This window comes from Pseudophryne corroboree, chromosome 2 (genome assembly GCF_028390025.1).
Source record: "Pseudophryne corroboree isolate aPseCor3 chromosome 2, aPseCor3.hap2, whole genome shotgun sequence".
In the NCBI taxonomy this organism is placed as follows: domain Eukaryota; kingdom Metazoa; phylum Chordata; class Amphibia; order Anura; family Myobatrachidae; genus Pseudophryne; species Pseudophryne corroboree.
Window position 1 is genome coordinate 194,622,692 of NC_086445.1, and position 15,500 is coordinate 194,638,191.

Below are 15,500 nucleotides of genomic sequence, written 5' to 3' on the forward strand. Positions count from 1 at the left end.
TTGCCATGCCAGTAGCCAATTAAGTATATTCAGTATGCTTTGCTTTTAAGTAACATGTTATGAAGGCTGTGTCATAGGTAAGAGGGTTTCCCTTACAGCTGTCACCCCTAACACTAGACACATACATGGGATGTAGTTAATTTACCGTGGGAGGGGATCCCGGCTATCGAAACACAGACACCGGAATCCCGAAGGACGCCATAAGACCGGTGTCTAAATCCGGACAGAGGTCAGAATGCCGGCGTAAAAATATTTTGATGCCCGGAATCCCGATCCTTCTTTCAGTGGGACATGCTTGTGTCTTGCCGTGGGGGGTGGGAGGTTAGGTTTAGGCATTTGAAGAAGGTTAGGGTGTAGGGACAGGGAGGGTATGGTTAGGTACCGGGACTGGGGGTTAGGGTTAGGCACAGGGCTGGTTCTGGGGCTCTGTGCGCCCGGGCGCCAATAGGGGGCGTGGCTTCATACAGGGGGCGTGGTCATTTACGCCCCCTGTACAGACTACTGTAGCGCTGAAATGTGCGGTGCGCGAGGACGTCATCGCGCACCGCACAGCAAAGGTCCTCTCCACGAAGGGAAACTAGACGCGTACGCGTCTAGTTTCCCTTCACAGCGGCCAGCGGCAGCGGCGGGCGGCAGGCAGCGGGGGGCACAGCAGCAGCGGATCTTGCCCTGGTGCGGCACCCTCCGGATGGCGCCCTGCGCCCTCCGGGAGGCGGCACCCCGGGCAAAAGTCCTGCTTGCCCGTGGCAAGATCTGCTACTGGTTAGGCACTAAGAAGGGGAGGTTAGGGTTAGGCACCAAGTGTGGAGGGTTAGGTTTAGGCAGCAGGGAAGGGAGGGTTAGGGTTAGGCACTACTGGGAAGGGTTAGGGTTAGGCAGCACTTGGGAGGGTTAGGGTTAGGCACCACTAAGGAGGGTTAAGGTTAGGCATCACTGGGGAGGGTTAGGCAGCACTGGGGAGGGTTAGGGTTAGGCACCACTAAGGAGGGTTAGGCAGCACTGGGGAGGGTTAGGGTTAGGCACCACTGGGGAGGGTTAGGGTTAGGCACCACTGGGGAGGGTTAGGGTTAGGCACCACTGGGGAGGGTTAAGGTTAGGCAGCACTGGGGAGGGTTAGGGTTAGGCATCACTGGGGAGGGTTAGGGTTAGGCACCACTGGGGAGGTTTAGGGTAGGGAACAGATGAGGGTTACAGTAATTTCTGGGGGGCTGACGGGATTCTGATGGTCAGGATGCCTTTGTTGGTATTCTGACCATCAGCATCTCGTCAATAGGGATATCATACTAAATCCCCCACACCTACATAATGTACAAATGTTTCACCCACACTGCCTGTCTTTCAGGGAGATCTCTTGTTACTTTCTTTTCATCAAGGCTCTAAAGCAGGGGTGGGAAAAATATGGTGTGTGGCCCATATATAGCCCAAAGCAAGGTCCTAGGTGGAAGTAACTGGCCAGCTCTCTGCAGGTAGGCAGAAAGGTTTAAGGAGACAGTACGTGGCTTATTCTTGTCCTACATAATTCTTGTTTCTGTATTGCATTGTTAGAGTTGTTAGAGTTAGGTACATACAATTGACATAACTATAGTGGGTGTAAGTGGTGCCATTGCTATGGCGCCCAGAGGCTTAGGGAGGCCTGGACACAGGATATAAAGTTGCATATCAATTTCCCAGATTTGCCTGCTAACCAACTGGGTCTGATCCATTGCCCAGCCTGAATTGTGTGACATTACATTTTCAGTGGGAGGTGTATATAGCGGATGTTACAATAGTAAGGGGCACTGTAATGTGGCACTATATGAACTGGAGGGCACTGTAATGTGTCATAATCTGATATGCTCATTGTAATATGGAGGACACTATAATGTTACATAATAAAACTGGGGCACTGTAACGTGGCACAGTAAGAACAGGAGTCCTTGTAATGTGGCATAATATGAACTGGGGGCACTGTATGTCATAATGTGAATTAGGGGTACTGTGTGGCATTATGTGTGTTGGAAGTCCTACAATGTGACATAATGTGAACTAGGGCACTACTATGGTTCAGACAATGAACTTGGGCACTATTATGGGACTTAAAATTATTAACTCTGCGGTGACAGGGGCCACCTCAAAATGTTGCTATGGGGCCCACAAAGTTCTGGTTACTCCCCTGGTACATACCGCATGCTGTATTCCTCTACACCAGTTGTTATATTTGTAAGGGCCATGAGTTAAGGGCTCTGTTTGTTGTAGGGAAGTGTAGTCATTCAGGTTAGGATAAGACCCTGCATGGCAGTGTTATTGTCTAAGGTAACTGTGGCAGAGTGGAGTGGAAAAAGTGACAAGATTATCCAAGGTGATATCCTATACTTTCCTTTACCCTTGCAATCCGTTGCAAGGTTGACTATCCTTCTAGTGTGTGAATACTCACAGGTGAAACTCAGGGTCTGAGGCCAAGAGTGCCAGGGATGATTTCCCCGAAAGTCCTATTTTCTGTAAGCGGGTCGGTAGGGCATGACTGACGCTCACATCTTATATTTCCTCCTAGACCTCCTAGATAGTGTCTGTGTCTGGCCTGCGTACCAGGATCGTGCGCTATGCATAAGGCCTGAAGGTGAGAGGGTGCGAACAAGGTAGGCCACGCACAGCCGGAGGCTTACACCCCACCAACACTTCTTACAAGATGAGAGAAAGGTGTTGTAGTTCTAACTGGTTTAAGGGTACTAGCTGATCATGAGAGGATTAGTTGGAGACTCTCTTTATTTAATTATATTTAATAGAGGTGCCCCAAGGTTGATGCAGTGCTGATTTGGGAAGATACAGGAGCTTGAGGGTCCCATTCAGGGGGATCAGAGCTTGCCGTTGAGGGGTCAAAAACTTGACGTGTGTGTGTGTGAGGGGGGGGGGGGGGTGTATTATAGACCCCATGCTATTAACCCTCGTCATTTCTTGAGACCTTAATATACATATAACACATCACACGTAGCTCATACACTCTAGACAGTGCTGAAAGTAGGGTGGTATGGGGTGATGCAGAGTACCATTAAGAATATGCGTACCACGAGCCGACCGCCGCAGGGCGCAGGGTCTCTGTCCGCAATGAGCATGCAACCCCTGGCAATGAGCAAGAAACCCCTGGCAATGAGCATGTAGGGCAGTAAGTCCTACTAGAGGCATTGTGTGTGTAAGTGGCACTGCAGGGGGCATTATATGTGTAAGCGAGACTAGTGGGCATTATGTGTGTAAGCAGCACTAAAATGCCATGGGGGGTGGGCGCATAATGTATTATTACGCCACTGTATGTATAGCGTTACCCAGAAGCGCCAGGAATGCTGATGCCGCCAGAAGAAGATGCAAAAAGCTACTTCTTTTGCCATGAAACCCCTGGCAAGTAAATAGAAGCCTTATTGTGGGGCATAATTTGTACGGGGTATTTTTGTGCGTGGGACATAAAATGGTGTCAGTGGCATAACTGTGTGGCATAATATGTAATAGGCATTACGGTGTGTGGTATAGTATGTGATAGGCATTACGGTGTGTGGTATAATATGTGATAGGCATTATGGTGTGTGGCATAATGTGTAATGTGCATTATGGTGCCTGGTATAATGTGTAATGGGCACTACGGTGTGTGGCATAATGTGTAATAAGCATTACGGTGTGTGGCATAATGTGTAATGGGCATTACGGTGTTTGCCATAATGTGTAAGGGGCATTACTGTGTGTGGCATATTGTGGCCATGCCCCTATTGACATGTAGCCACTCCCCTAGTTTTGTGTGACCACGCCCCCTCATGACACATGGCCACGCCCATTTTTACTATCAGTACCACTAAGAGAAAATTTCTACTTGCACCACTGACTGTAGAACTTACAAACATTACAAGGAGTGTAATGAATTAACAGTATCTTTTCTTAAACAATCAGAAAGTACAATAGATATTAGTAAAGTATAACACTACAAAATAAAATTGAAACATTTTAGACAGAATTAGGTAACATAAATACAATGTTAAAAATTGCTACGTTCCAGTTGGTCCCCCAGTGATTAAAACAGCCCAAGCAGGAGATCCTCTCTCTTGAAATTCCTAGTTGTGATGTCCCCTCCCTGTGTCTCGCCATTCATCCCAATACACACAAATATACAGGCACTTTCCCAGCTCCTACCAGTGAAAATCAACTATAAATCACAGCTTCTCACATAATAAATTACTACAAACTAATACACAGATCAAGAACTCCCTGCATCCTACAAGTAAAAATAACACTTTACTCAGCTCTTAATCAAACAAATGCAATCCATCTACAATCGCTTGACAACGTCTGCATTACTTCTTATACTATGAGCTGGCTCAATGCTTATTCTGTCATGAAATTTGATATACAGCTTCAATGCCATGGAGTATTCTGAATATATACTGAATATACTTGCCGTGTAGATGTGGATGAAATACCCCCAGATGATCTGCAGCAAGTTTGGCTGTTATACTGGATACAACATATTGCAGTATGGTCTTCATGCTTGATAACCAAGTCACAATATCTGTGAGTTAATTGCCCACACACTTGAAGGGACAAATCATACAGACCTGGCTGTTCAGGCACTGGGTGACATGGGCGTTATGCAGTGGAAGTCTGGACGCACACACTCCATCGCTTTCCTGGGTCAGTAAGTACCCTCATGCATGTACAAATACCCACATTGTCTGCCAAATCACCATTTATAATGGCAACATTAGGGGGCAGATGTACTAAGTCTTGGAGAATGATCAAGTAGAGAGAGATAAAGAACCAACCAATCAGCTCCTGTCATTTCTCAAACACAGCCTGTAACATGGCAGTTGGGAGCTGATTGGCCGGTACTTTACCTCTCTCCACTTTATGACTCTTCAAGGCCTAGTACAGCTCCCCCTAGCTGAGGGCTGCTGCCTGAGGACTAAGTGGATATTATGCTCCTTAGTACAAACTGAGGGTCAACTCCTAAATACACCATCATCCCTTGGATCTAATTTTTAATAATGTCATCCCACAAAAGACAATCTAGTTTTTCCATATGGATATATAAGAAGGCATAATCTGCTCCTCCAGTAATCCCACCTCCTTTCATCAATAGCTGGTAATTGTGCCCAGCATATTCATGTACTTTCCTACTAAATAAATTAAATTACTGTACGGATCCAAACTAGAACATTCCTTGCCATAACAGATCTACAAAAAAAGTGTATTTGAAAATACCCTTATGATTATATCTGACACTGGGGGTCATTCCGAGTTGTTCGTTCGTTATATTTTTCTCGCAACGGAGCGATTAGTCGCTAATGCGCATGCGCAATGTCCGCAGTGCGACTGCGCCAAGTAAATTTGCGATGCAGTTAGGTATTTTACTCACGGCATTACGAGGTTTTTTTCTTTGTTCTGGTGATCGTAATGTGATTGACAGGAAGTGGGTGTTTCTGGGCGGAAACTGGCCGTTTTATGGGTGTGTGCGAAAAAACGCTGCCGTTTCTGGGAAAAACGCGGGAGTGGCTGGAGAAACGGAGGAGTGTCTGGGCGAACGCTGGGTGTATTTGTGACGTCAAACCAGGAACGAAACTGACTGAACTGATCACAGATGCCGAGTAAGTCTGGAGCTACTCAGAAACTGCTAAGAAGTGTCTATTCGCAATTCTGCTAATCTTTCGTTCGCAATTTTGATAAGCTAAGATTCACTCCCAGTAGGCGGCGGCTTAGCGTGTGCAAAGCTGCTTAAAGCAGCTAGCGAGCGAACAACTCGGAATGAGGGCCATTATCTACGAATTCCTTGATAATGCATGATGTTGTCCCCACTTGTGTTACACCCCATCACTTTCCTGACGATTTTATGTGTCACATCTTTATTTAGCACAGAGTACAAGCTCTGCTATTCCCCTGGTGAGGAAAGAATCTGAGACGGCTTATTTCCACATGTGTCTGGACAGATGCTGAGTAATTCTCTAACATTCAGGTTTTCTCACTCCCCTACAGTGGCTGTGAGGAGGCCTGGGGAGGCCACAGAGGAAGTGGTGGCAGATGAGAAGGGGGGCTGTGAGGAGGCCTGGGGAGGCCACAGAGGAAGTGGTGGCAGATGAGAAGGGGGGCTGTGAGGAGGCCTGGGGAGGCCACAGAGGAAGTGGTGGCAGATGAGAAGGGGGGCACATAAGGTTTGCTATCATTTTCCTTTGTCCTGGACCACACAGATGTCTAATGTAAAACATATCACAGAGCAATGTGTCTGATAAGGAGCAATGATAGTGCTTGGTAAGTGTGTTGAATTGTTGTCTTCCCTTAACCTGGGAAATAGTCAGTGGTCAGCTCCGTCCATATACAGTATAGATAAAGAGAAGTTTACGGGAAGGAATGTGATGACAAGGGATTTTCTCATCCCTAAATGTGAGCGAGAAGATTTCCTGTTACACAGTCATCAAGTGGAAAAGAAATAACAAAAAACCCCAAAGACATTAATTTCATCAGTTTTGTCCTTATTACTTCTGACTTTATCCTCTTTACCGTGGCTTCAGACAAGTTTTAACCTTGTTCCACAAGTCAGGAAATGTATTCCCAACTCCTGAGCCGCACGGAAAGTGGCTGTAGCTGCAGGCAGCTGTGGAAGCCTGATTTACTACTTTACGCACTAATGCGAGTATCCATTCAACTAATGTGGGGGTTCGTGCTTCAGCAAGCGGAAGGTTGTGCCGCCCATTGATGTCATTCTGGACGCCATAGCTGTCATCATCATTATGTGCACTTGTACCAGCCCTATGCTGGCTGCAAGAGATCCGCCAGACACAGGCTTCCTTTCCCCGTACGCATGCCTCAGAATCCCACAGAGCTTACATACACTCCCACAATGCACACATGGCACTCCCACAATTCTGGTATGTATGTGCATGTAGGGCCTATTCTTTATCCATTATGGCTGTACACATGCAGAAAGTTTAATGTATTAAATAACAAGGCCATTCATTATTAGGAGCTCCATGTGGGAACTGATGTTTATACGGACTTACAGTAGTTTCCAATGTTCCGGAGTTCTGCCTCCAGTCACCCTCTCAGTGCACATGCGTGAACTCAGTTCACTCACACACACACACTTCTGAAGGGGGCTAGAGTGTACTCTTAACCTGGGACCATGCTTATTGGAGGAGGCAGGCGGGCTCCCAGGCCTGGGTCAGTTGCACAGGACAGGGAGAGACAGGAGACTGCTGCTGCTGAGCGGTAGCAGCCTGTCTCCCCAGGCCAGCTGTGAGGGATCATAGGGAGTATCTCCCTGCAAGTGTTGGGGGGGGGGGATCACACTGATCACACTTGGATCTGTTTTTGGCTGAGGGGGACAAATTTGTCCCCTTTCCAGCGCGCAGAACCGAGCATAGTACTTTTTAAGAAAAGTATTGGGTGGGGGAGTGGGAGTTTTACAAAGCCATAATGTAGCCGTTGCCATTGAAAGCCAACAAATATTACCACCAACAATAGTGCAGTTACTGCCGACATAACTTTAGTAAACCAGCAATAGTGCTGTTACTGCCGACATGGGGGGTAATTCAGAGGTGATCACAGCAGCAGATTTGTTAGCAGTTGGGCAAAAGCATGTGCACTGCAGGGGAGGCAGATATAACATGTGCAGAGAGAGTTAGATTTGGGTGGGTTATTTTGTTTCTGTGCAGGGTAAATACTGTCTGCTTTATTTTTACACTGCAATTTAGATTTCAGTTTGATCACACCCCACCCAAATCTAACTCTCTCTGCACATGTTATATCTGCCCCCCCTGCAGTGCACATGGTTTTGCCCAACTGCTAACAAATTTGCAGCAGCAATCAGGTCTGAATTACCCCCATAACTTTAGTAAACCAGGAATAGTGCTGTTACTGCCGACATAACTTTAGTAGACCAGTAATAGTGCAGTTATTGCCGACATAACTTTAGTAAACCAGCAATAGTGCACTTACTGCCAACATAACTTTAGTAGACCAGCAATAGTGCAGTTATTGCCGACATAACTTTAGTAGACCAGCAATAGTGCTGTTACTTGTGGCATAACTTTAGTAGACCAGGGGGTATATTTACTAAGATTCGTGTTTCTGCCGAGTTGGTGGGAGTTTAAACTCTAATTTTATCGGGCGTATTTTTCTGCAACTTTTTGTAATAATTTTTGGGAATTTACTAAGCTGCCGAGTTTTGGTTCTTCGTATTTTCCGATGTCCATGTTATTCGTATTGTCGGGCAGTGTTTTACGGGAGTGATGAGTAAAACACTGCCAGACATAACACAATGAAGCCCGGCCGGATCAGGAAGATCCGTGCAGGGCTTCATTGTGTACAGTATTAAAAGAGTTAAAATTGTAAAAAAAATTGTGTGCGGTCCCCCCTCATAAGCATAACCAGCCTCGGGCTCTTTGAGCCGGTCCTGGTTGTTTAAATACTGGGGAAAAATGTATTGGGGTCCCCCCGTATTTAGACAACCAGCACCGGGCTATTGGGCTGGCCCTGGTTCCAAAAATATGGGGGACAAAAGACGTAGGGGTCCCCCATATTTTTGAAAACCAGCACCGGGCTCCACTAACCGAGAAGACAATGCCACAGCCGGGGGACACTTTTATACTGGTCCCTGAGGCCGTGGCATAACCCCCCAAACTAGTTACCCCTGTCCGGGGTACCCTGGGGGAGTGGGGACCCCTTAAATCAAGGGGTCCCCCCTCCAGGCATCCAAGGGCCAGGGGTGAAGCCCGAGGCTGTCCCCCCCATCCCTGGGTGGTGGATGGGGGGCTGATAGCCTTTGTGTGTGTAAAAAAAGAATATTGTTTATTTTTTTAGAGCTACAAGTCCCAGCAAGCCTCCCCCGCTTGCTGGTACTTCGAAAACTACAAGTACCAGCATGTGGGGAAATAATGGTCCCGCTGGTACCTGTAGTTCTACAACAAAAGAAATACCCAAATAAAAACAATACACACACACCATGATAGTACAAATGTATTAAAACACACACACTAATACATACTTACCTACATCCCACGCTGCCCAATCAAGTCCCCTTCTCCATGCAGAATCCAAACCTTTACCTGTAAAATCAAAATTCCAATATACTCACCTTTTGTCCAGTGATGATCCATCCTCTTCGTTCCTGCAGTAATCCATGGCCTTGTCAAAAATAAAAAAAAAACAAAGCCCGATCAACGCCACAAAAGGGGTTTACACATGGAACCCCTTTCCCCGAATGCCGGGACCCCCTGTGACTCCTGTCACTGGAGATCCCAGCAGCCAATCAGGGTTCGCCACATCATGGTGCTCTCCTGATTGGCTGTGTGCTACTAGCCTGTCAATCAGGAGTAGCACACCGGCTAGAATGGGGGATTGTGCTCCTCCATTCTAGCCTGTGATGGGAACTTTGCGGTCTGCGGTTAACTGCAAAGTTAATTGGGGTCATCCAATTAACGAGAACCAATTGAAAAAAAAAAAATTTCATAACATGCCCCTCCTGTGGTTCTGTGCCATCTCTCCACATTCTTCCATACAGCGAATGGCTGTCAGCTCAATCTGACTGATGGATAGCTGCAGTCATCCACCAATCAGCATGCTGTTAGCCATTCACTGTCTGACTGCCGCCTAGGCGATAGGCAGGGAATGCTGCCTCACCGCTCTGATTATGTGACCACCACCTGCCACTGCTTGAAGGTTCCTAGAACTATGGGGCCCTGGGCTACTGCCCAGTGTGCCTATACATTAAGATGGCTCTCGGAATAATTGGGCAGTAACAGGCTCTGTTCTGAGGGTGTGTCAGGTGCATGTACAATAGGCTGAAGTGTGAGTTATGCTGAGTAATGCGTACGTAGAAATCCTTCAGATTTCAAACAAATCTCTTGCACCAAGTTTATGTCTGGAGCAATTGTGTGCTAATAGTAATGAGGCACGACTGCAGAGATGCATGGAACTCACATATGGGCAAATATCCGCATGTATTTCCATGTATGCAATGTGATTGCACCTGCAGTCAACTTGCCCAATATACTGTATACAATTATATGGCTCCTCTTTAAATCTTCCTACCCCCACAAAAAGTTGCACTATACTACCAGGAGAGACTGAAATGTATGCGTGCTTCTTTTCTGTTGTAAAATTTGTTTTTTTTGTTTCTTGGCTGAAGGTACAGACTAGGTACAGCGGGAATATTGGAACCCTTATGTGCGGAGGATAACTATTCTGTATGCTGTATAGCTCTGTCTGAAAAGATAAAACAACAATTATGCTATTCATACTACTCAAGGTCCAAATGTCTGTGTGAAATTACTTATATAGTATTACATTGATTACTGTCATTTAGGTTGGTCAATTTGGCTGCCCTTTATGATAGGAAGATGCAAGTATAGGGAGCATCTATATTAGAGAGACAGACAAATCATTTTGTACAGCTTCTTGCCAACAGTAAATTCATTTTGTGTGCATCCTCAACAATTCTTGAGAAACATATAATGGGAATGAATAAAAAAAAACAGCAGTGTATCAGGTATGTCCACTTATTAAAGATCAGCTTTCATACAAATAATGTTACAGTACATTTTATGTTACTCAGACCGCTCCGCACATGGGAGGGTTAATGGAATACTTATTAAGCAAACAAGCTAAAAACAGACCTTCACATTATTAGGATGTAAAGTAATGCAGTGACATCATAACATTCCAGCTCCGTGACACTACTGGCAGAATCGGAGAGGGGTCTCCCGTGAAATTAGGGGAGGGATTTCCTTCTTTGGGAACATTGCCAAGTCTTACAGGAACGTCTGGACATTGTGCACTCCTCCGTTGCCTTTACCATGTGAATTTCAGAAATAGTTAGTTAGGGACACGTTGCAGAAAATATTCTAAAAGAACATTGACATGATTAATTGTTGTGTTTTCGTCACTTTTAATTAATGCCAGATTTTTATCTACCATGCATCACAGCATTTTGACGAGCAGAAAACCCAATCCCAACCCCCTACACAAACAGACAAACACATACATATTTACACACTGCCTGATTTATCTAATAAAATGTACATATAGGGGGTCATTCCGACCCGATCGCACGCTGTGCTGCTTCGCAGCCATGCGATCGGATCGGAACTGGGCATGCACTGCGGAACTGGGCCGCAGTGAAGTTTCTCGCGGGGGTTACGGAGGGAGTGAAGTTTCTTCACTCCCCCCGTCACCCGGCCCCATAGCCCTGCATGCTAATGTGGACTAGATTGTCCATATTGGCTTGCAGGTATAAATGAGGCGGCACCAATGATGAACGAGCGCGGAGCCGCGCATCGTTCATCGTTGGTGCATGCACACTGAAAGATATGGATGATATATCATTCATTAATGAACGAGATCGTTAATATCTTTCAGTGTAGGACCTATAAGATGGTGATGCAGTGTTAGGGGCCCTACTCACTGGCCGACCCGCCGCCGAGCTGCCCGACGGCGGATACGGCCGACGAGCGACCCGGCGGCGGGGGGGCAGTGACGGAGGGAGTGAAGTTTCTTCACTCCCCCCGTCACCCGGCCCCATAGCCCTGCATGCTAATGTGGACTAGATTGTCCATATTGGCTTGCAGGTATAAATGAGGCGGCACCAATGATGAACGAGCGCGGAGCCGCGCATCGTTCATCGTTGGTGCATGCACACTGAAAGATATGGATGATATATCATTCATTAATGAACGAGATCGTTCATATCTTTCAGTGTAGGACCTATAAGATGGTGATGCAGTGTTAGGGGCCCTACTCACTGGCCGACCCGCCGCCGAGCTGCCCGACGGCGGATACGGCCGACGAGTGACCCGGCGGCGGGGGGGCAGTGACGGGGGGAGTGAAGTTTCTTCACTCCCCCCGTCACGCGGCTGCATTGAAGTGCAGGCAAATATGGACGATATCGTCCATATTGGCCTGCATGCACAGCCGACGGGAGACCAGCGATGAACGAGCGCGGGGACGCGCATCGTTCATCGCTGGAGTCTCCACACTGAAAGATATGAACGAGTTCTCGTTCATTTATGAACGAGATCGTTCATATCTTTCAGAAAATCGGCATGTGTGTAGGGCCTATCAGGGAGGAAAACACAAGGGAATAGGTTGATGCTTGTGAAAGCTTACATCCTAAATAAAAAGTACAGATGCAAATAAGGTGGCACTAAGGGGGTTATCTAGGTTTGTTAGCAAACCAAAAGAGCACACTAATGTACAAACCATGTTGGACTGCAGGTGGGGCAGATGTAACATGTGCAGAGAGATTTAGATTTGGGTGGGTTATATTGTTTCTGTGCATAGTAAATACTGGCTGATTTATTTTCACAATGCAATTTAGATTTCAGTTTGAACACACCCCACCCAAATCTAACTCTCTTTGCACATGTTACATTTGCCCCCCCCTGTAGTGCAACATGGTTTTACCCAGTTACTTCCTTTTTTTGGTTTGGTAACAAACCTGCATAAAGCTCTAATTGCGAAACAGGAATGGTAGCACCTTAGCAATGACAGTAGAGTTATAATGGCTGATAGGCTTGAATGAAGTTTTGAGGGCACTCTTCAAACCTTTGAGATTAGTGGATAAACTAATAGGTAAATAGTACATAGGAGTTTGTTCCACATTCAGGAGCAGCACATGCAGAATCCTGGAGGCAATAGTGGGTGTTGTAGTGAGGCAGTGGTCACTGGCAAACTGGAGATATACCCAAACCCCTAAATAATGTTGACAAGCCACCTACACCTCCCTATATACTTAACTCAGTTTGATGGAGGCTCTGTGGTCAATGGTCAGCTGTGCAGGAGGACAAGTAGGGTAGAGGACATTAGAAGGATGGAAAGGGAATCAAGGAGGAGAAAGAGGGGGCAGAGAATTGAGAAGGGGAGGAAGCAGGGCCATTCTGTTTGCAGCACAAGCACCTGTTATGGCCAGGGCCTAACCCGATTATCACTTCAATCAATCACTGAGCCATCTAGGGCCACAGGGGCCTAAGGGGTCTGTTTACTAAGCCTTGGATGGAGATAAAGTGGACGGAGATAAATTACCAGCCAATCAGCTCCTAACTGCCATGCGACAGGCTAGGTTTGAAAAATGACAGTTCGGAGCCGATTGGCTGGTACTTTATCTCCATCCACTTTATCTCCATCCAGAGCTTAGTAAATAGAGTGACACCTAAGTCACCTAAGGTGTGTTCTGTCCATGAGGAGCGTTGACAACGACACCACCTGTTCTAGTAAGGAAAGCAGTAGTAGGAGACAGCAGTGCAATGCTGGACTGATGAAGTCATTTAATCAGCAGTTGTGTGTATACCACAACTTTCTTATCCCTAATACAAATACATTGAAGATAAGAAAGAAAATAATAACAATTAAAACAACTGAGAAGGACATTAGTAAAAACATTTATGAAAAACTGTGCAAAAGGAATGATTTTATTATTATTATTATTATTATTATTATTATTATTATAAGGAGTCATAGAGTGCTGCAGCCTTGTAGAGAGCAAAGATACCAATTCAATGTTTACTTTTATTTATTATTACTAGAAAAATTACAGATTCTGATTGGTTGCAAAGGGGTTTTCCCCTGGCATAAAGTTTCATAATGTCGCTCACTGAATTATGCAGGTGCAATATAACAATATATTATATTTAAACCAGTAAATCTAATTTGCATGTTTCCAAGGATTGTATCACAGGCACAGCGTCACAATACACTCAAACCTACCTTGCTGAACATTCCAGTATGGACGTTGCTGCATGATCATCATCAGATTACACTAGCTACGCCCGAGCTGGCAGACACGGGTGATTTCCCCTCCCTCCTAGACCAGCTGAAGTACCAAGAGATATTTTGAGAAATCTCTTACATGGGAGCCACCAGTGAGGGAGGCAGCTGTTGTTCCCAGCTTCCTGATGAAGGTCTTGTGAATGGCTGCTGGTAAAGTGGTTGCTGATATGTGGTTATTGAAACTGACACTTGTGTATATTATTGGTACAGTAGCAGGGGCCTAGACATGTACGGTAATCCTTTTTTTTTTTTTTTGATCCAAGAGAGAAGACTATATCCAGAATCTTTATTGTATAGGATTAATGGATTTTGCAGCGGCAATAAACATTAGTAACCAACGTAAACTGTTAGTTTAAAATATATATATTTTTTTTTAGATGAAAGACACACCGCATTGTGTACAAATGACAGCGTAGAGAATGGTACATGGTAATTAAGAACAGAAACACAGTCCGTCAGGGCAGCACTACATGAGGAAGTAGTTTTGAACAAAATAGGGTGAGATCATACATGAAAAGCAACGCGCTAATGTATCCTGACATAGGAATCAACCAATGACCCCGTCTAGAATGGGGTTAGATCCTCTGGCATTGTCAACCACCTCTATGTTATACCATGTAGTCAGTCTATATGCTTTTCTTACATGATGCCTAGTGGACACAGTGAACAAGCCACCCTGGTGAAACGGTCCGTCTGTGCTCAGTGATGCTGAACTCTTTCTAGCTCAGATCACTTTTGGGACTCCCTGGTATTGTATGTGCCCATTTGGACTCCAGTTATTTAACTGATACTGATATATAATCAATATTGTTTTTTTCCATGTTTGCTATTTTTGATCCTTAATTATTGTTCTAAACCATTTTCTGGTATTTCCTTTTAAATGTAATACTTTTTTGCAGAATCCTTTCTGCATAAACAGGGTCTTATACCCATTTTGGTAAGCCTTTACCATGCAGCCTGTGTTTACTTTCCTTTTTCCAATTAATCGTTGATTTCACGATTGTTTTATTTCATAATTTACTTAATTTTTTGTTAATTTGTGATCTCACCACATTACCATTTCTTCTCCTTCTTCTAATTTTCCCACCACCCTTTTTTTTCAATAGGTAAGCCTAACCCACCTCTCTCATCCACTGTCCGCTATATATCTATATAAGACAGTGGACAGCAGAAGGCAGGGTTTCCTCCCTATTCTGAGCATATCTCACTTCTATTTTTAGTACCCTCTCATCCAGATGCGAGACCACTCTCTGCAATGCTCACAGCAACAGAGAATCTGCGCTAGAAACTGGACAGCAGAAGTACCTTGTTGCTCACTACTCATTACACTCTCTCATTTGTGTCCTAGTGTTTATTACTGCCATATTTCAGCAGCAACGCCCAATCTCATCCGACCTTGGAAGCTAAGCGCTGATAAGCCTGATCAGTACCTAGTAGGGTGACCCCTTGAGAATATCAGGTGCAGTAAGATTGTGACCTCTGATCACAAACAGCAGAAGTGTTAGAGCAACTTCTGAAACTTACCTATTCCTTATCCAACTTTCCCACAAACCTTCTATTTATCTACAATTGGCTTTGCCTTTAGGCTTATTTATCAATGCTCTTTTGTATCTTTAATAATCATACTTTTATCTTAAATGCTTTGTTATCTATAATGATCTAGCCTTTTAGCAAACAGAATCTCTACCAGGTGATTACCCTCAGTCATTTGACATTTCAATTATGAACCT

General features: G+C 45.2%; 1 pseudogene; it reads left to right on the forward strand.

The window, feature by feature from the left end:
- Positions 1–15,122: 15,122 nt before the first annotated feature.
- Positions 15,123–15,241, forward strand: LOC135052723 (5S ribosomal RNA; annotated as a pseudogene).
- The last annotated feature ends 259 nt before the right edge of the window (positions 15,242–15,500 follow it).